We start from the raw sequence: 22,919 nt of genomic DNA, 5'->3' as shown, positions 1-22,919 counted from the left end.
AGCAGGAAGCACGTTCCTGGGTGTCCAGCAGTAAATTAAGAGCATGAAAAGTCACAGACCATATTAAGAGTGAGCAAACCCTAACTTGTGAAAGCTTTCAGAAAAATTTTAAAAATCGTATTGTCTTTTGAACAGAGTACTAAGTAGTTGGTGTGATAGTGCCCAGTCTTCAAATCTCACATAAGTGTGTGACGGCAAACTTTCCAAACTGCATATGATTTCAAAAAAATGCCTCCCATTGAGTGACAGAGGGTGAGAACCTGGCTGAACATTTTTGTAATAAGAGTCATGGGAAAACCCCACCAACAGAGCTGAATAATAAAGCACAAGTGATATCTGTGACTTTGCTATGGTAATACTCACAAATTTGCCAAAGCTCAAATATATTTAACCTCTCATGAATAAATATGTATATATATTTATTTATATATTTATTTACTCCTGCAAAACCTGTTCATGGCACCACATTCCTAATAGAAAGGAAAAGAAGGTGTAAACTCCACTCTCTCAACTGTCACCTTCCCTAGGGTTGAGTATTATCATCTGCAGCCCTTGGTTCCCAGGGAGCATGGAAATGGGGTCACTCTCTGAGCAAAATAGCATTAACAGGTGACATTCAGTGTGCCCTAAAGTAATGAGGGTTTGTCTTTTTCCTATTAGGGCTCATCTATGCTGCCAGTTGGTGCTAATTAGCGATAATGGAAGCTGTATTCTGAATGCTGTTTACTTTTCAGTAAAAGTATTTCTGACTAACTGGACAAATTCTGGAAAGGCGCTGCAGCTCAGCCAGCCCTTTGAGTACCTCATGGGGAGATTCTGCCATGAGTAGGAATTGGGGTTGTCCCAGGATCTAACGCCAGAGGTTAGGGTTTCTGACCATCTACACACTTTACCTGTCTTTATCCTCGAGGGAAGGAAAACTTTTTTCCTTTTGATTCACTAGGCTGGTGAATGAAATGGATAGCTACCTTCTGCAGGCACAGCTGGAGACTCACCAGCCAATCCCACTATGAAGGAGGGGCTGCTCATTGGTATCTGGTGAGGTTGATTCTACGGAGGACACAGATGCAGAGCTTGGCAACTTGAACTTGACAACGCAGTAAAATAAAACAGCTTGGAGCTTGAGGGACCAGGTGATGTTTCTGAGAAGTATAGCCTTGAACTTATGACTGGAAGCATGTTTTCATTGTGTTTGACTCCTGTGGCTCAGCTTCAAGTCATGTCATTTGTGGAGAGCAGCCATTGATTGGCGTGTTTGCCTAAGTTCAGTTATAGTTTATGAGATGTGGAAGAAAGAAAATCTGCTCACTGCTATTACCTAAGATTCACAGGATTTTGCTCAATTGCAATGCTCTCTCTGTGGCTGAGTTTTGCTTGCTCCTCTCTGACCTAGGTTCGGCTATTCTTAGACTGGGAATTAAATCACTGAAGTCCAATCCTCTCAGGTTTCTTTAGCCTCAGGGAGAGTAGATTTAGAGTGTTCAAGAAAATTAACTCATCCCTAATCATTTGGCCCAAAGAGATTTGAGTACTCCTCCCCCTTCCTTTTATAATCCTCCCAATAAAACTGCTTTACTTTTTTTATCCTTAGGTGGGGAGCCTTCTCAGAGATTTCACACAGTGAGTGTGGTTTGTGTATTCAATATTAAGATCTAATCATTACCTCTGGAGGGTTGAAAAATGAAAACACTGGATAAGAGCCCACCTTCTGGCTTCGTGTTTGTCAGGAACAGGATCTATTAGCCTTTTAAAGAAAGACTGATAATAAAAAGCAGACTAAGTGAGCTATGTGAATTGGCATCTAATCAATTATTTTCTAAGCGTTTCCCCCACTCCCCTGAAGTTACTCAGAACCTCGTGAGCAAACAGGATTTTACTGGTCAAAGCCCTCTTGCTTCCACAGAATTTGGATAATATATAAGCCTGTGCATGCCCCTGTGTTCTTCTGAGATGCTTTTTTATTATCATCATCATGGAAAGGTCATATTCCCTTGTATTAAAGGGTATACACATCATAAACGTCCACCCCACATTCCCCAAGCTTTAAGAGGTACAATGTCTGAGCTTCCCTCACCTCCCCCAACAGCTGGGCCAGGATAGCTATGACACTAGGGTGAGACTGGGACCCACTAGGGCCCAAGAGCTCAGTCTGCTTTCTTTTTCTCACATTTGTTCCTTGTATTTGACCTAGAAATTTTGGATGTGGACAACATTACATACTTGGAGTCATCCTCTTTTTCCCTCCTTAAACCTTTTGCCCTCTAGTTGATTTATTTCTCCTGGGCTAAAATTGGACTCATATTGAACATCACTCTTCAGGCTGGAAGACACCCCAGCATTTGGAGGGTGCCTCCCCCACAAATTGGTTGCATCAAGAGCTTGGGTTTGCTATTGCTTCCTCCCTCTGCCATGTCCTCTGTGCCTGGATTTCTCTCCTGCTCTCCGGAGCCACACTCAGCTCCCACCCTTGGACTTCTACTTCATATCTCATTGGCAGAAGGCATGTGTCTATGATTGTCCCTGAGTGCAGGCCAATTCCTTGTTGCAGCGTGGGTGTGCCTGGTCTCCTAAGGTGCACACCAGGCAGCTGAAGAGTGTCACCCACCCTCCACTCCCCCAGTGTTTGGAAGCACTGGCTCTCTGAAGTTACTCTTCTTAACCCTCTAGAGGAGCAGAATCATGAAACAGAAATCATGAAGCACAAGAGGGAGGCAAAAGGAGGGTAAATGGTCATTTAAGAGGATTCTATTTTTCTATTAAAGAAAAATAAAGCTTGGGCTAGAGAATGCTGTGATCAGTGCCCTTGGTTATGCTCTGCCACCAAATGTTTCTATTGAGGATAAAGTAAGGGACTATTTATAGTGACCTCCTAATTCGTATTCTCTCAAAATTGGATTGAGAAAAATTCATTTATATCTGTCACATGCATTTCAGAGTTAATCTTGAATGCACGAATATCCAGGTCTGATCTTATTGGTACTTCTAGTCAAGCTATGACCCTAGGTGGTGTGACGTCTTAGAGGACTGCTACCATTGTTGTCCATTTTGTTAGAAACTAGAGTTAAAATTGCAAGCATGATTAATGCAAACTCAATTTTCCCTCGTCAGTCAACCGCCCATATGACTGAAGCTTCGCACAGGGTAACCCTCTCTGTTAGTTTGTTCTCGGGAATTCTCCTGTATTTTTCCTGATATTAATTTGCCCCTTTCATCACTTCCCCCTCAAACCACTGGCTCCTTTTGTCCCTACTCCTCAAGAATTTGAACCTAGATCTAACACCATGGATTCTCCTGGGAGTCTACTCACAGAGGTCAAAGCTCACTCAAGGTTTCTCCGAGCTGGGACAGTGCTCATGGTTCCAGTCTCAATGCTCTGACCCCAGAATCTTCATTGTCTGTCTCTGGCCTCATTATTATTCCCAAAGAAGAAAGTAATTTTTAATAAATAATTCAGGAGTCTGAATAAAGGCTACATTTTAAAACAACTCAGGCCCTAGTCTTCATCCTTCTGGAATCCTGCCCTTGCCCAACACACACACACACACACACACACACACAGAGTCAACCAAAACTTATGGAAAATCTGGTTAAACAGATAACCTGGTAGAACAGAGTTATCAGCCTAACTTTAGAACTCAAGAAACTGGTTCAAGTAGTTAAGTGACGTGCGCAGCATACTCTTTTTTTTTTTTTTTTAAACATTTATTTATTTATTTGTACATACAGAACTGGGGTACAGGCCAGAGGTGCAGGGGCAGTGAGAGGCTTCACCAGAGACAGAGTGGGGAGCAGAACAGGCAGATCGACGAAGTACACTGCTGAGGGGAGCAGTGGGCGGGTCAGGAGAGGTCTGCCACGCCATGTGGTCACCTCCGGGGCAGGCGGGAATCGAACTCTTGCAGAAGTGGCTTTAGTTTCTCAGTGCAGTGCTTTAACCCGCTGCGCCACCAGGGAGGGCCCAACTGCATACTCTTATTTGACTGAGTTTGCTCTTTGTCCACCCCCGTTGTTGTCTATTAATACATGATAATTAAAGTTACCACCCAGATGTTACCATAATTGAACTGCCTCACAATTCATCTTACTGTTTCAGAAAGACTTGGTGCTATTTATGGAGAGAACATGGGTGACTGGCCAGCATGGTGTTTTGCCTCTTGGCTTTTGGAATGTAGTCTACAACATTTGTTCCAGAAAACCTCACACAGATTTGTGTTCATGGAAAAAGGTCCAAACATTTAATTATTTTTTGGGAGCGCTAATATTTGTCTGTTGTTAACCAGGTCATCCTTCAGACAGAAGAAATGTCGTGTACGATCCAACCAAGGATGCTGCTCAGTGGGGTTGACAGTAGGCCACAGACTCAAGTCCTGCCCACAAGCTGAGCTTGTCTAGTGGGTGATGGGCTAGAGAACAGCTCTTTGTTAGTGCTGCCAGACTCTCTCTCACGTAGGCCTTTGTTCAATCCAGGAGGAGTTATCAAAGGCAATGCCCATATGACTCTTGTTGATGGGTCATGTGTTCATCTAGAGAAAAAAAAGACAGCCCGTCTCTTCTGAAAGATACAAGCAAAGCAACTCCAACAGACATCATCACATCCTGGATGTTTCTCTGACTTGCAACATCTCAAAATAGGTGTTCTCATCACTGACAATGACAGCTGTCACATCTGTGTCTCCTGGGAAGTGTGTGGGAGTTCCATTAAGTGAAAAATTTTGCAATTTCAATATTTGGTCTTTGCTTTCCCAGCAATTGTTCATGACTAAGTTTTTGAGTCTTGCTCTTAAGTACATGACTGGGAGTAATTTACAGATGGCAAAGTGATGGACTCTTCACTCTGCAGCAGAGGTTCTTAGGGTCTCCTGAGTGTCCATAAGAGGGGCACAGACAGAGCCTTTAGCTGTACTGATCCTGATGGGGAGAGTGAATTGAATTTGGTGGAATGGAGCATCACTTAGCCCACAAATACTAACTCACCTTCACAGGGTGTGGAGCTGGTGAGCTGGGTGCTAGGTGGACACTCTCACCAGATCTTCTCGTCATCAACACCTCTCCAGGAGTTTCTGTGTTCTAGAAGGCACTCCATGTCCAAAAGTAGATGTCAGCATTCCCTAGTTGATCCATACATGATTGATTTATTCTTCATGGATGGCAAGATAATAGCTAGAGCAACAGTGATCATTGGGGCTGGTGACATCAAAATTTTATCCTTTCTTATGTGTTGAAATCCCCAATTTGTTCTCCTTAAATAAAAAAAGAAAAACCAACTTTCAGTTATTTGAAAGACCACACACAGCTACCCATTTGTAGAAGTTGTTGATATGGTTCAGATGGGACAATGTGTTTGAAGAGCATTTTCTGTGTCCTCAGTGAATATTAGCTGCAGTTATCACTCTTGTCATATCTTCACCATTGTCATCATCATCACAGTTCTCTGCTTGCAATTGACTAGACATTAATCAATAGAAACAGAGAACTGTGGACTTAAAAATTTCTGTTTTACTTGACATATGCTTTTTGAGATGTCAAGGGAAATCTAGTCTGCCTGTTTTTCAACTGAGGGTTTTCAGATGAGCTGGACATTCAATTTAATGGGATTATTCTGCATCTTAGTATCTTTGTCAAGGCATCTGAAAATCTTTTAAAAAACCTGAACTACATGCTCTGTGCTTTCTTGAAGCCAAACCTGGGAAGTAGGGAAGGGGAGGCATTTATTTTGAGAGTGTTCCACATTTTAGGCATTTCATATATGTTACAGGCTGAATTGTTTCTTCCCCCCAGCAACTCAGCAGCACAGAATTTGACCATAGTTAGAGATGGGGTCTGAAAGAGATAATTAAATTAAAATGAGATTACTAGGGTCGATCCTAATTCAATCTGACTGTTACCTTTACTAAAAGAGATTAGGACACAGACACAGGAGAGGGAGATGGCTGTGAAGACTCAGAGAGAAACAGTCATCTATAAACCAAGGAGAGAAGCCAGGCCCTGGACAGCCTTAGTTGTGGACTTCTAACTTCCAGAATTATGAGGGAATAAATCTTGTTTAAGGCTTCCAATCTGTAGTATTCGTTATGGCAGCCTTACCAAAACAATACAACCTATGATATCTCATTGACTTCTCTGCACAAATCAATGTATTATTGTCACCAACTTTTTTTTAGAAAAGAACACTGATGAATTATGAGTTAAGTAACTTGTGTGGATGTTAAGTAACATTTCACACGTGATCAACTTTCAATAGATTGGCCAGACTTCAAACCTACTTGACTGCAGGATATCTGACATATGGTAATATTTTAATAAATATTCATACTTATGCTTTCTTGTTGCTTTTGACTTCAAAAAGATAACATTCAAATCAAGTAAGTGTACCACCAAAAAGGAGCTGGATGTATGGAGATACTTTAAATCAAGCAGGAGGAAACCATGTTGTCCTCCTCGTAGGAAAAGCAGGTACCCAAATCCCACAAATATTGTTTAACTTCAGTTGAAGCCAACCTTAACTTCTTGTAAGTCATGGAGTGTTATATAAAAGCCTCCAAGAAATAGAATTTTAGTTGTCAAATGCGTATTGATTTATAAGAAGACTAAGAGGCTTTTGGGTAGACATATGTTCTGGATGGGTGGTGTTAGGATATATTCACTCCCACTCTTAAAACTGAAATGTTTTTCCAAATAAGACCTTAAAATCCTTTGCCATAGTCAGTGAAATATCCCTTACAGTATGGCCAAAGATTGAAGTTTATGTTCACAATTGTTTAAACCAAGATATTACTCTCTGACTTCTCAATCATATTTTTATTCCTTTTGTGCATCTCATCAAAGCATTTCGATTAGAACAAGTCATTGAGGACAGAAGCCAAAATAAATAATTGAGTTTAAATTACTACAGTGAGGGGACCAGTTTCTGTTATGGGGACTTTTCATGATTCTATGAGGTCCTAATATTTATGGGATTGGCTTGCACAACACTTTTTATTTTTCTTCCAGATTTATTTCTGATTTCTAATGTCATCCATGAATTTCTTAGTCTCTCTTGTTAAACTTTTTTCTAACGGTTTCTCAGAGGTTCCAGCCAGTTAATAGTTTGCTTTTTCTTGGAGTTCTTCAGCTTTTGACACTTAGCCTGGAGTTGGTGACCTCTGTCCAGCAGCCTGGTCATGTCATTCCTGTTTGCTACATGAGAATCAGAGGTGGCTCCTACTGCTTCCATCCTTGTTTCTGGAATGAACCAGGGGAAGATGCAGTCAAAGGGAAATAAAGTTAGGGTATAAATCCACCCACAGGGCCCTCCCTGGTAGTGCAAATGGTTAAAGCAAGCTGCTTCAGTGAGAGTTTGATCCCTGCTTCAGTGAGAGGTGATCCACATGCCACGGCAGATCTCTCCTGTCTCACCTTCTGCTCCCCTTAGCTATAACTTGTCAATCTGCCTGTTCTGCTCCCCGCTCTGTCTCTGGTGAATCCTCTCACTACCCCTGCACCTCTGCTTGCACCCCAATTCTGTATGCATAAATAAATAAATCCTTTAAAAATAAATAAAATCAATCCATCCACAGATAAAACTTGCCCCTGTTTTCCTGGGCTACTCAGAAGCCATGTAGTGCTTCAGTTCTCAAGTTTTGGATGTAGACAGGGTTGTTTCAAGTTACAGCTTCTACCTACATGTGACTCTAGGCACATGACCAAAGCAACCTGGAGTTCAGTTTCATTGTTTTAAAGATTTATTTATTTATGCAGACAAGAACTGGGGTACAAACCAGAGGTGAGGGGGGTGAGAGGATTCACCAGAGACAGAGTGGGGAGCAGATCAGGTAGATCTCCTACAATACACTACTAAGGGGCCAGTGGGTGAGACAGGAAAGGCTTGCTGCACCATGTGGGTCAACTTGCAGGGTGGTGATTGAACTCGAGCCACAGTGGCTGCAGATACCTTCATAGTACTGTACTTTATCCTGTTGTGCCACCAGGGAGGGCCTCATTTTCATTTTTTAAGTGATGATAACAATTACCTTGCAGGTTTGTTAAAAACAGTAATGAAATAATATAGGTGAGGCATCTAAGAAAGTATCTAGTACATGGTAGGTGCTTAATAAATGAAGACTGTAGGCTGAAGTTTGATGACTTCACCTAATTTAACTTCCAGTGTTTTCTGGTTGAGATTCCATTTTCAACACAATAAATCCTGCCTACATTTCTCTAGAGGGGAAATAGCATAACGGCCTGATGTAAAATTGGGACTTAACCTCACTTATGACCCAGGAGTCCCTGTGGAAGTCTTCTCCATGTGTTTCAAACTTGGTGCATCATCCACCAAGCATGTTCCCTCCGGAAAAGTAGGAGACCGCCCAAGGTTTGGATAAGTTCAGGGAAGCATCTGAACTTTTTGGGAGCTGTCCCATCAAAACTGGAGTTGTCTGGGTTTTGACCACTGGGGCCAATATTCTTTTCTGTCTGGGCTTTTTAAAAGATCAGAACGTTGAGTTAGTATTCCCAGTTCTCGATGTCATTAGAAGGTCTTAAGCATGACAGTCCCACTAATTTCAACGAGAAATTTGTGGGTAAAAGAGATGAGTAACGTGAGAAAATGAACGAGGAGACTGGCATTCATTAGGGGAAGGAAGGGGAAAAAGCTATCTTCATCCACCAGCCTGAGACAGAGAGGGGTTTTTATGATTTTGATTGATCCTGCTTAAACTCTCTCCTGTATTACACAGATTAGTCAGAAACATCTGGGTTTTAGTTCTTATTTATCAGATGGGGTAAGTTCTGTAACTTCCCAGGCTTCGATTTCCTCATTAGTAAAGTGGCAATATTAATAAGTATTCTGTAGGACTAGTTAGTTCAGTTATTCATTCATCTACCCAATAGTATTTATAAATGACTTGATTTGGCCCATAACAAGTGCATAATATAAAGTAGATTTCCAAGAGATTTTGTGCAGTCATCTTAATTTCAGACACCTAGATTTCAAGGAAAAACTCACATATGCACCCTCTTTCTTTGATTTCTCTGAAGAATATGTTCTCACTTTTATAAAAAAAAAAAACTACACTCAATTCTTTATAAGCCTAGACATGCTCATAATAAAGTTGTGGATCCTTCTAAAATCATACCAGTGTTATTGATCTTCACCCCTGCATTAAGCTCAATCTATCACATTTCTTAATTCACTTGCATTAATACTCATGAAAAATGTGACTTAGCCACAGTCATGGGCATGTCAAATGCTGCTCTGATGGGGTCACCGGGAGAAAAGAGTGCTGGGACTCAGTGCCCAGGGTTCCCGGCCTGCCTGCCACCGGCCCCCAGTTCCAAAGGGTGCCTGTCATTTCTCACACATTGCCATTTCCTCTACTCCATGGGGGGGGGGTGTAGGTACTCATTTTACCATCATAGAGTTTGTGAGTTTGCAAGGCTTTTAATGCTTCCCCCCCAAATATCACTTGCCTCATAAACTTAAGTAATACTTTTATGAATGGTATCTTCGCTTCTCTCCCACTTTAATTTTTTTGTCCCCTTTTCTTTTAGAGTCTGGAATACTCCCCCTGCTTATACTACTGAGAAAAAAATGATGATTTGAGTAAATACCACACATTGCTTTCATTAATATGTCACATTAAATTTAAAGTCTCAAGTCCAAATCAAAAGTTGGATCTCTTCACGTATTTCATACTTTAGGAAAATCTGAGAACTAGAATAATTTTTCTCACGAGTCTTTCACACACATACACATTCTCTCTCTCTCTCATTGCAGAGTCTAATGGTTCCCAACACTTTGTGGTTTGTTTTGTTTTGTCTCCTCCCCATTATATATGCCCTGTACCCCCACCCATGGTCCTCCTCCTCAGGGGCAGTGAATCTGAATGTGGCACGTGTAGTTTGAAAAAAATACCTCCTCCCACTTGACCCTGTTGAGAACCACATTTCCAAGTACATCAAGAGAATAAGATTTTCCTGCCTGCTCTTTTGGTTTAATTAAGAAAAGTTTGGCTAGAATTATCATGTTTTGAAGTCAACAAAATCAGCACCTTAATCTGGTTGGGAGATAACGTGTTCTATTGGAATTCTTTCGAGAGGGCTTGCCCAAATAGTTACCCTCGGTAACCCAGGCAACCCCATTCCACTCGCGGCTCATCTGCTGTCATCATGTGTCCGCCATGGTGACCTGCTGAGAGGTCAGTGATGTCTCCCGATGGTACCAGGAAGCCTCCCTGCCCCTCCTTCTTGTACAGGAACAAAGAGAAGGATCAACAGACAAAAACTTGAGCTTTCTCTAGGAAAACACAGTGACCTGCTCCAAGATTTGATAGTAGGCCTAGCATAAAAGCAAGCAAGCAAACAAATAAAATAAAATAAAATGAACAGGAAATGTTTTTATTATATTTATCACATTAAGAGTTCAAATTTGGAACAAAAAAGATCAGGAATGTTTAGAAGGGGGAAAAATAAAATAAAACTCCTCAGGAGTCATTCTGAGAATGGTAACTTCCTGGTCTCTCATGAACACAGAAAAGGAAGATGCCATTAGTGCCCTTTCTGTACTACTCATCTCCATCAGGAGGACAAAATTGACACGAAAAAAATAAATTAAAAAAAAAGATATTGCTATTGTTTGTCATGTCAGGAAAAAAAGGCAGGGAAGGCCCTTCTGGTAGCAAGTGGGTTAAAGCGCAGCACTGCAAGCTAACTGCAGCTGTTTCAGTGTGAGTTCATTCCCCACCCTGGAGGTGATCCACATGGCATGGCCTCTCCTGTCTTGCCTGCTGCTCCCCTCAGCAGTGTACTTCCTCAATCTGCCTGTTCTGTTTCCCGCTCTATCTCTGGTGAATCCTCTCACCACCCCTGCACCTCTGGTCTGTACCCTAGTTCTGTATGCATAAAGTAAAGAAATAAATCTTAAAAAAAAAAAAAAAGGCAGGGGAAAAGGTAAAGAGAACCAATATAACATTGGGGCCTCAAAGGGAACCCCATTTTCTTGGAGAGGAGACTGAGTTTGATTCCCAGTGAGGGCAGTGTGTTATGGCTGATGGCAGCTTCTCTAAAGCTGCCTTCTGAGAATTAGTAATGCTTTCCTTTCAGTGGACTTGATTAAGCTAGTTAGTACCTTCTTTTTAAGTTGGAAGGAAAAGCAGCATTTTACCATGAAGATGGTTTAAACAGACAGTATCACCCATTCTCCTCTGTTTTGAATGTTACTGGATTCTGGAGTGTGTTTCCTCTCAGCCTGCAGTGACACATACAAAACTACATGAGACACAAAAAGAAAAAAAAAAACCTACTATAACACACACACACATACACAGAGTTATAAAGCATGGTTAGTGGTATGTCCTTTTCTGTGAGCCTGTCATTGTGCCATTAAACGAATGGTAAAATACCAGTCCTATCCAAACACCCAATTTGCTTTTTAGCTTTCACAGGGTGTTATCACCACTGACCATACAAACTAATCCAATTGCTCCTTACAGTGAAATTCATACTCAGGGAACATGTTTTAGAACTAAGAGCATTTGGTTCTTGCAATGCTCATAAGAGCAGACATTGGTGATCATGCCTAAGAAAATGCTGCCAGAGCTGAGAAGTCCCAGGAGGCTTATGCTTCTACCATGAAACAAGTCTCTGTTCAGGGAAAAAGAAAACCTCCACCTGTTGCAGAAAGGTGTGAGGAGGCAAGCAGAGTAGGAGTCCAGCTGGAGAGGAAGATTGGAGCATGTCTCTTAGCAACCTGTTAGATTCTCACTTAGGGGAAGCACACTCATCTAGCAACGTTGCCAGTCAGAGACAGCACTACGGTGCGTGGAAATGTGTGTCTAGAGAAGAACGAGGCGGCTGCAGGTCACCCAGCTCACAGGACTTGTCCCCACCAGGGTTGGGCCAATTTGAAACAGGTGGATGGAACCATTATTTGCTTTATGTGAAACAGTGCTCTGTTAAATGTGATATTAATATATCATATTTCTCCAAGAGCAGGCTGTGTCTTGTAGACGTCATCTAATTAATTCTCAACAGCATCCCTGAAAAGCAGAACAAGAATGGGAAAATGATTTGTTCCTATGTGTCTGGCCAACTTCATGAATTCCTAAGAGGGAAATATGACTTTCCCTTACAAATAGGAAAAAAAAATCAATACTGCAAAGGTAGGAAAATTTAAGGAGATTTTGGCAGATGTTAGAAAGGGGTGGGATAATAAACAATGGAGTGAAGTTCAAATTTGAAGGAAAATACTTCGGCGAGCATTAACAAAGGGCCTTATTGTGAGTGAGGTAGAAATCTGGGTGCTTTGATGGAAAGAGAGAGAGAGCAGGTGGCTAAGTTATAGTCCTGTGAGATCTTGTTGAAGCATCATCTTCAGTTCTGTTTTTAATTGAACCATCTAGCTATTTATTAATAACAACAGCTGCTACACAGTGAGTGCTTCTAAGTGCCGCTGGGCTTCTTGAGGAAGTCCTTTCCATGGCGGGATGATAATTGCCCGATTCTCATCTAAGGATGATGACCCAGGCACTAAATGACTTTCCGAAGTCACTACAGGGGGTGGTAGGTAAAAGCCTCTGTTGGCACCATCTGAGTCAGGATCTAAAGGGAAAAAATGGGGACACATTTTTCAGAGGATTGAATAGTGAGAAAAACACAGATCCAAAGTTTTAATTCTAAACCTTTGTCTCCAACACAGACACTGAAGGAACAAAGGAATGAGAGGGAGAGAAACAAATCTGTTTCTGCAGTAGTAGCACCCTTGTCGCTCAGTTCCTCCCGTCTCCACAGGGTTGCGTGCCGTGGCAGGAGGGGGAGACCTTGATCAGTGGAGGCTGTGCCTCTCCCTTCCTGCCCTGTGTCTCGAGCTGTCTCCCCTCACCTCCAGACAAGTCACCAATTACTGGTGTGGTCTTCACTGCTTTGGCCAACCCTGTTGACAAGTGGGAAAAGGGCCCTTCTCCAGCCAATGATTTTTCAAAGACTCCCCCGTCTGGTCCTCACAGTTGGATGCTGTCACTCTGTTGACTCCTGAGTTGAGTTCACCGTCTTCCTCTTCCCAGGTACTTGGTGCCAGCTGTGTAGGGCATCAGGGAAGCAGGCAACTCGAGTGTGTGCACCGAGTGTGGCATCCACCGGCATGTGCAGATTCCAATTTTTCTTATCCGGTTGACCTTCTCTCCCAAGGGAGGCCCTGCCAGCAACTTGGGGTGGACCTGACCTCAGAGTCTAGGCCCTGCTAAAACACAGCGGCTGTGTAACTCTTTGTTGTCTTTCTGTGCACGCTGCTTCAGGTCATCGTGACACAGAACCTTCAGCACCCTATCCCAGCAGGCCCTTGTTTCAGGTGTGAATCCTGAAGCTTACACCTGATAGTTATGATTCAGGACAAGTCACTTAAAAACAGAAAATACCAACTTCCTAAGTCTTGGTTTCCTTATCTGTTCTATACAGATGTCCGTGGCTAACTGAAAAGCAACCTGAGTTGCAAAAAAAATTTTTTTTTAACTTTTTTTTTTTTGCTAGCATCCCTCTTGGAGGATAAAGAGGTAAATAACAAGTTAAACTCCATGTGGGAGTTTTTATGTAAATCTACCTTTGGAACTCACCTGTCCCATCTCTGTCAAGATTTAAACTGATCCTGCTCCTAACATTGAATCCTTACATTTGTGGAGTGTTTGAAGTTAATGCCAATGATTTCACAGAGGAATTTTGTAATCTTCACATGAATCTGTGGAATAGATAGATTTGCTTTATTAAGCTACTCTCCAGAGAAGCAAATTGAGACCTAGGGTTTTTCTTTTTTTTTAAGCAACTTACCCTAAGTCTCACTGTGCCAGAGTAGAGCCAATGCTGGGACGCTGGGCTTCTGGCTCTAATCCTCAGAGCTTGTAACACAGCCCATAGCATTGAGGTCACAGATGACTGGAACGATGACTCTGAAGCTGAATATTGTTCTAAATCTTCAAAGACAGAGTCTATCTGATCGTGACTTTTTTTTTCTTGCAAAGTGGGCTTCTATCTATAAAAAGATTTACTTTTTCACAAACAGCAGATGAAACAACATTGGTTACAGAACTTTCCATTTCCTAAATGTTCCCATTGTAGGTCTAGGCCCCAGCCATGAACAAAGGGTAGAGGTGGGGGTGGAGGGTGACCACACATAGACTCACCACTTTGAGAAAGGGATGGAAGAGCCGGCCCAGAACTTAAAACAGCACATGCCAGGAAATGAGAAAAAAAAAAGCATCATTTGTAATTCGTTTGTCTCCAAGGAGCAAACTCAGAAACAGATGCCTGTGGCTTTAAGAGAAATAGTCAAACTGGGAGAGTTACAGGTGCTAAGGAAGGGAATGTTTTTCATGACTTGATTCAGGGGATTCCCAAAGGCCTAGGTCTGCTTCCAGCAACCCACAGCCTCCAGTGAGTGTGTCTCTGTGTGTGAGTGTGTGTGTGTGATCTGGTATGTGTTTATTACTGGGTATGAATGCCGGAGAAGAAAGCACTGGGTCCTTTCAGGGGGCCTTGCTCCCCATGGTGGTTCTTTGACTTAATTTCTTTTTCCTTTTTTAAAGATTTATTTATTTATGCATATAGAACTGGGGTACAGGCCAGAGGTGCAGGAGTGGTGAGAGGATTCACCACAGGCAGAGTGGGGAGCAGAAGAGGCAGATTGACGAGTACACTGCTGAGGAGAGCAGTGGGCAAGAGAGGAGAGGTCTGCGGCACCATGTGGGTCACCTCTGGGGCCAGGGGTCCAACTCACACTGAAGTGGCTGCGGCCAGCTTTACAGTGCTTCCCCGTTGCGCCACCAGGGAGGGCAGTCTTTTACTTCATTTCTGTAGGGAGATGGTCACCCAAAGAATCAGGGTCATTGCAAAGGCCTGCACCACCCTCTTTCTTCCTTGATCCCTGCTTCTTTCTCTCTGGAGGAAAGGAATCTCCACTAGTCCTTCATAATATTCCTAGTTCCCTGCTTCTGAAGAAAGGACTGGACCAAGCAGCCCTGGAAAAGACACACTCAGGGTTTTCCTCAACTGGGCATCATGACTTCAAACTTTCTGCTCCTCTATAGAGGTGAAAATGGATCATACCACAGGCACAGCCTAACCTCACCATTGTTCAGGTAACTCTTGCTGTTAAGTCTATGTGGTGAGCAAGTTGGTTCAGCTTCTCTGTTGGCATGGCCTTCTCCATCTTGCCAAGTTCACCTACTTCCAAAGATCAGGCATCACAGCTGGAATGCTCCTACTGAGAACAGAGCCCTGGACCTCATTGCGTGCTCATTCTCAGTGTATCCTGGATCAGGGGCTGGGTTTTCCTGCACCAGGCTTGTTTCTTTATTTATCTATTTTCCATATTTCTTAATTTCTTGTGGTAAGGACCTTGTTGGGAAGGTCCCATCTTGATTCTCCTTCTTCCTCATCACATAATGATCTAATCTCAGTGTTGTTTCTTTTTCTTCTTTCCTCCGACCATGGCTGTGCCCCTGAGTTTTATTCTTGGTTCTCTTGTCTTCTCTCCCTGCATATTTTCTTTGGTAAATTCACAAAGTCTGCTTTATATGTCACGTCAATGTGAATGATCTTGAATTTGTATCTCAAGCTCCATGGGACTGTTGCTGGCAGTAACACCCAAGTTCGTTAGTGCAACATCTGAAAATATGGAATTAGAAAAAATGGAGGTAGATTTCAGCTTCCCATTTGTATAGGTGAATCATCAGAGTCCTGTAGACATGCCTCAGTTCCCCTCATTTAATTATGGTAGAGGCCTTCACAGTTTGCCCCAATCTCCCTTGCCTTCCCTTTCTTTCACTGCTTCAAGTCTTTGCACCAGACTGAGCTACCTCCTAGCTCCTCACCCAATAGCCAGTTTTTCCCAGTTACCTTCCTGAGATGAACACTCCTCCTCCCTTCCATTCTATCAAAACCCTATCCGAATTCACCACACTTGAAATATTGAAATATTGGCACTTCTCCCTCATTCCTTATAGGGGGAGGGATGTGAGGAGAGGCAGGGGGGGAACTGATTGATCAAAGTGGTACAGGATAGTCAGGAAAGTGGAATCTAATGGATCAACATCTTCAGGGGGCTCAGTGGAACTTGTCTATAGATTTAAGAGGACAAAGGCAGTGAAACACTTCCCTACACCTTTGTTCTTTCCACTCCCCACCTTTCCATTACCAATATTTAGTAAAATCCAAAATCTCTTTCAATGGCAATAGGTCAAAATATTAAGTGTTATGTAGGAGGCAATTCAATGAAAGCTTTTAGACCATTAAAAAAAAATCAAAACCTACTCTAAAAGAAGTCTACAACATATGCTGATAATTTACGAGACCATAGCAAAGATTTTGACCCTGTGAAAGTTTCTCAGACAATGACTTATTTTAGCCATTATTGAAAATTTTTGGTTTAAAAGACAACTATTTTTATCAGTCGCATGAATCATACCCGCTCATACTATTTATTCCATCTGCCTCCCACTTTTACCTCACCCATTCATATGGTTTCCCAATTTTCTTTAGCTCAGATCAGATTTTGGTTAGAATTTAATGTTGATTATCAGTGTGCCAGAAATATATACTTTGTTAGTTGTCCAGAAAATTTCATATTTGGTGGAAATTTCCATACTTACATTTAACTTTTTATACAATGGCTTATAAAACTATCTAAAACTATCTTGAATCTGTAAACTGCACACCACCTACACTGATGCCTTCTTGTCTGGTTCAAGAAGCTGTATTGGGTGAGGACAGAGAGAATGAGACCACACTTGGAAGCCTGATCCTCAGGAAAATCTGTTTCACTTCCCCAGACCCCAAGTGAGGGAAGTAGAGAGGCTGGGTCTGGAGCGCCGGGCTATGATTCTGTGTCCCATGGCAGTCTTGCCCAATAGCTTTCTGCCTAGCTGAGACTCTGTAAGAGCCCAACCTTAGGCTCATTATTGTGAAACACCCCCACATTTATGGTACTGAGGTTCCATGTGAATAGTAGCATATTTTCCCAATTTAATAAGGCATAAACAAATTGGAAATCCTGCGTCTTCATTCCTACTTTTTGGCAAGTGAAAACATGTTCCATATTCAACCTCTAAGCAGAAGCCTCTCCTCATACTGTAATTATGGATCATCAGCTTTTCAGCAATAAAGTCCAGTGTCTAACCCATGTTTTAAATGAGAAAGCTTCGGAAGTACATGCAGACCCAGAAAATGGTTAATACACATATCTGTTATTTACCCTGAGGGTTGCATGAATCCCTTTGAGGTCCAGTGGATGGATGTTGGGGGGACTTGATACAGTGAAAATTGACTAATCTGTCCTTCTTGCCCTTTGTGCTTCTCCATCGCACTTGTCACAGTTTTAAGACTATCTCTGGTACTTGGAAAAATCCCAATATCTTACACAGCCAAGAAATCACAACTTGGGGCTGTCCCCTTTAAAATATGCCTCATTTGATGAATTCTAAGCTCCATTAAAGGGTGGGACCCTTTTGACCTGGTTTCTCACTGATTCCCTATGTCCTAAAATAGTGCTGGCCTACTGTGGGTTCTTAACATTAATTCATTGTATTCTGGCTAATGATCCAGCCCTGTCTTCTCAATCCTCTGCCTTCTGCTGTAAATACAAGCTGTTCTCATGGATTTGATGTTTTTTGACTCATTCTTCTCCAGGTCATGTAAGGCACTTCACTGTGGGATAGTGATTTGGCCAAGACTAAGTTTCCCTCCCACACAGAACCTCATGGGAGATACTGAATGGCCTTCCCTCTTGTTTGCTCAAAACACAAATCCTTTGCACAGAGGGGATAGTCAAGCTGCTTAGGTAGTCACAGAACATTTTGGAATGAGGAAGTTCTGTAAACACCATCCCAATCCCAGGGTTAACTAAACATACTTAACCACTAATAGCTATTAGCTACTGTCTTCAAATGTATCGTATAGTCTAGCGTTATTTTCACCTTTTGAAAGAAGTAATAATTTCTAGGATCATTTTAAGAGAGTGTTATAGTTTTCATTTTTACATAGCTATGATAAGAAAGTGAGAGGGGGGTGTCAACAGTTCTTTTATGAAACTTTGTATTGTAAAGTAACTTCGGGTCTTTTTGACTGTGGGGTGCACACCCATTGTTAATTATGTTGATTGTTATCTAAATTAGAGTGACAAGTGATAAATAAGACTTTGACTCTGATGCTTGGGAAATCCCCATTTTTCAGGACAGACAGGAAACCACAGCCTTGGTTTTGATTGACCCTGAGACTTATTCTCACCTCCAGGTCCTCTCTTTCACCCTCCACATTCAGACACACCCACCTTCCACTGGAGCATAAGTGACAAGAGGAGCACTTCAGTAGAAGTAAGAAGCTATTTTTCAAACAATCATTTGAAAATTATAGGAGCTAGAGTGGGAAATTATTTAAGCTTCAATTATTTTACCCATGTCCTTCCCTTTAGAGAGAAAGAAAACAATGTGCAAAACCAGGAGCAGAATCCTCAAGAACAAGTTAAAGTTCCCTAGGTAAAGCTTGCTCAAAGTATTCCCCACTGCTTTGAATTCTCCCATACACTGCATACTCATGATGTACACTATGGTGAAAAAAGATTCTTTTGTATATTTTGATCTGAAAGCATCCAAACACATAAGACATATTTTGAAATTAGAAGTAGAGAGAGAGATGATAAAACTTAACTTAGATGGGAGATGCAGCTTCCTTGATATAGAGGTGAGATTTAGACTTCTTGATTTTATTCAGTTAAGTGGAGAACAATTGCCATCATGGGTGATTTTTATGAAGGGTTGAATGACTTAATTAGCTTGACTTTATAGTAGCATGAAGCGATCCCCACTGACTCCTGTGTTTTGATAAAACTCAAACACTGTTACAGATCAAAGGGAAGATAACATAACATCTGGACATGTCAAGGGTGCTACACTGAGAACCTTCTGTAAATGGGTAATTGAGGAGCTGTTTCCAAGCTGGACTTCTGACCCCAACGGCTGTAACATCAAGGACAGAGATAACTATAATCTGGGGTGTCTAAGCCCTCCTCGAGTCCTGCTGGGAGAAATGGATCCTCATATCCACACCCCCCTGAGTATGTGCTTGTCTTGGCAATGATTGAAAATATTAACCAATTGCCAACCCTCTTATAAGTGTGTCTTTCAGACACATGGCAAAGTTTTCTTGGTTTTCAAGGCTTCAAATTTCCCTTAAAATCAACACCCTCCTAATTATTGGTACTAATGTCAACCATACCAAAATTATCAGTGCCAAAGTTGTTAATCTTATTAATGTTAATTCACACTTATACTCTGATTAACCCAATATTGGCAACAAATAATGTTTTATCTATATATTGTCTGTGGTTGTTTTTGAAGAAGAAGAAGACCTCAGTTAAAATATCAGTTGTGGTCCCACTCTGGTGGCACAGCAGGTTAAAGCACAGCAATAAAGAAGCTAAAGTCACTTTAGTATGAGTTTGATCCCCACACTGGAGGTGACCCACATGGTGCAGCAGACCTCTCCTGACCCACCTGCTGCTCCCCTCAGGAGTGTACTTTGATGCCTGTTCTGCTCCCCACTCTGTCTGGTGAATCTTCTCACTGCTCCTGTACCTCTGGCCTGTACCACAGGTCTGTATGCACAAATAAATCTTTAAAAAAAAAAATCAGTTGGGTACCCTTGGAAATCGCACAATTCTTAGAGTCTCACCATAAATGGAGACTAATAACACCAATTCTGTGAGACTGTTGTTTCTTAGTGATTGTACAGTTAGTGTATTCATTGGAGAAAGAAAATTTTATAGATTACATTATGTTTTAAGAAACATTCTGTCTTTTTTTAATTTATTTTATTATTATTTCTTTTTTAAGATTTATTTATACAGAACTGGGGTACAGGCCAGAGATGCAGAGGGTGAGAGGATTCACCAGAGACAGAGCGGGGAACAGAACAGGCAGATCAATGAAATACACTGCTGAGAGGAGCAGCGAGCAGGTCAGGAGAGGTCTGCCACGCCATGTGGATCTTCTCCGGGGCAGGCGGGAATTGAACTCACGCGGCTTAAGCTTCTCAGTGCTGTGTTTTAACCCGCTGCGCCACCAGGGAGGGCCCGAAACATTCTGTTTTAAGCACCTCCAATTAGTGCAGTGACAGTCAATCCTACCCATAATTTCAAAATTTAAACTAAATTAGTCATTTGAGGTGCAGACCTCTCCTGACCCACCTGCTGCTCCCCTCAGCAGTGTACTTCATCGATCTGTCTGCTCTGCTCCCCACTCTATCTCTGGTGAATCCTCTCACTTCTCCTGCACCTCTGGCCTGTATCCCAGTTCTGTATGCATAAATAAATAAATCTTTTTTTTAAAAAAAAAGCACTAAATTCTTCATTTGAGAGACTTGAACTTTTCATATTTAAGTTATAAGTTTGTAATCAGAGGAAAATAAGAACTTTCAACAAAAAATCTCAGTCTCTAAAGGAGTTTTAAATATATGACTGCTCCCATAAAGCTTTGAGGTCATTGGAAGAAATAATATGCTTATGTTTGAGGTGACTTGGTTAATAGTCATATGTAAATTTTCAAATAATGTCAAACTTGCAAATTATAAATACTTGGGGTTACATTTTACTTTGATCATTTCATTAAATTTACAAGGTTTTATTATAATCATTATCAGGATCTTTCCAGGAAGAACTCAGGTTTTGCAAATATCTCGCAATTATGCTTACATGCTATGTGGATGGATCAGTTAGAACCTGTAGAAGAGTTACTTTATCTTGGAATTTTTCCAGTGGTAAGTGCTATGAAGAAAAATTTTAGCAAGTGCCTAAAGAGAATGCATCTTTGAACATTTTCTATACAAAAGGGTCTGTTTGAAATATTGAGAAACGGTCAAGAAGACCATTCAGATGTGTTGTCATATAAAGATTCTATAAGAAAACCATAAATGTTTCATTTCTATAGCACTTAAGTTTTGCTCTCCAAAAGGATCAAACAGATCTGTTACAGAGAGTCATGCAGCAATTTATGAATCTTTAAACATGTGTGTTTAATGGAGAAAAGAGTAGAGCATTCATGGATGGACAGTGGTGTTATCTATTAAATCAACAGATTTTACAAAGAAGGCATAGCATACTTTCTGGCTTCAGCCTGTGGAGGTCAAGGTCTCCACCACAATTCTGACACAGAACCTGATATACCCAGAGAAATGTTCGCAGCTTGCTTCAATGTGGCTGCCTGACCTAGAAAACAGCCTCTGCCACCTGGTTCACAGCCTCTGTTTAGATGGCTAGACTACATAGATCATGAGGCAAGTCTACTCAGAGAGTGATGGGTATCATGTTTTCTTTGGGGGAGAAGGGATATTGATGGTCAAGTTGTTGAAAAGTTTCTTACCAGATTTGAAGGACAGGGGAGATTTTTTTTTCCTTTTGGACAGAATATATGTCAGTTGCAGAATAAACCAGAACTGTCCCTCAGAACTGTCCTTTAAGCCTGCTGATTCATTTTCAGTGTCTTCCCCTTGAAAAAAGACTAAAAGGAAGGAAGAAGAAAGGAGAGGACTCTCTCTAAAACTGTCAAAGTAATATAAAGGAACTTAAAAAAATCACAGTATAGATGCTTTTTAAAAAAATTAGCAAGCATATGATGCTGTGTAAAGAGGGCTGACATACAGTGATCACTGAGTCTCCTTATCTATAGTGAGAATTCTGTTTTGCAACAGGAGAAACTCAAGTATCGAGATACAAACATTCAAGATTACACAGGATTGAATGTGACGCAAGATGCTGGGATGGCAGGCCGAGGCGGTGATGACTCCAGTGAGCTCCACAGTGTATAGCTGACTTCTTCAGGCCTCAGCGGCATGGCACAGAGTGAGAAAACACAGCACATAGGGTTACCAGCAAAACTACAAGACACACAGTTATTTTTGAATTTATGATAAATGACAAATAATTTTAATGTATGTCCTATGATATTTGATACATAATGATGTATTCACCATTATGAAATGAAAAAATTATTCATTTTTTTACCTGAAATTCAAATTGAATTGGATGTCTGAGTTTTTATTTTTAAAATATTACAATATTACTTAGTAGCAAACAACTATTTCTTCATTTTGTTTTCATCTGTTATTAAGGAATCTTTAATCTTTCTTTAATAACACTGGGAAAATGTTTCATAGAAAGTTAATAGATTTTTCAACATGTGATAGTATAGCCCTGTTTTATATCATATATAAAAATTAACTAAAAGTGTAATATAAGCTTAAATATGAAAGCTAAAGCTATAAAATTCCTAGAAGAATACATAGACAATGACACTTATAAGCTTGGGTCGTGATACCAAACACACAAATGAAAAGTGAAAAAAACTCAGATAAATTGAATCTCATCAAGATAAAAAAGTTTGTACTTCAAATGACAGATAAAAGAAAGTGAAAAGTTACCCATAGACTGAGAGGGAATATTGCATATCATATATCCAATAAGAAATTTTATATAGCAAAAATAAGCAACAATGATAAAAAGACAAATAACCCAAACTTGAAGAGGGGCAAATGGTTTGAATAGATATTGCTCCAAAAGTTACATATGATGAATAGATAAGCACATCAAAATATACTAACATCACTAGCCATTAAGAAAATGGAAGCCCAAGCCACCATGAGATACCATCTCCAAGAAGATGCTGCTGAAAATAAATGGCAGACAATAAACATGTTCACAAGAATGTAGAAAAATCAGAGCCCTTATTCTTTGATGGTGATAAGACAAAATGATACAACTACTTCGGAAAGCTCCCCCCCCCCCAATATTAAACATGAAGTTTTATGTTTAAACTCTATGACATGGCAAGTCTACTACTATAGATACATCCAGAGGACTAAAAATGTTACATATGAACTTTTATAAGCATGCTCATAGCAGTATTATT

This window comes from Condylura cristata, unplaced genomic scaffold (genome assembly GCF_000260355.1).
Source record: "Condylura cristata isolate star-nosed mole 26May11 unplaced genomic scaffold, ConCri1.0 scaffold00016, whole genome shotgun sequence".
Lineage (NCBI taxonomy): Eukaryota > Metazoa > Chordata > Mammalia > Eulipotyphla > Talpidae > Condylura > Condylura cristata.
This window is presented reverse-complemented; position numbering follows the sequence as displayed.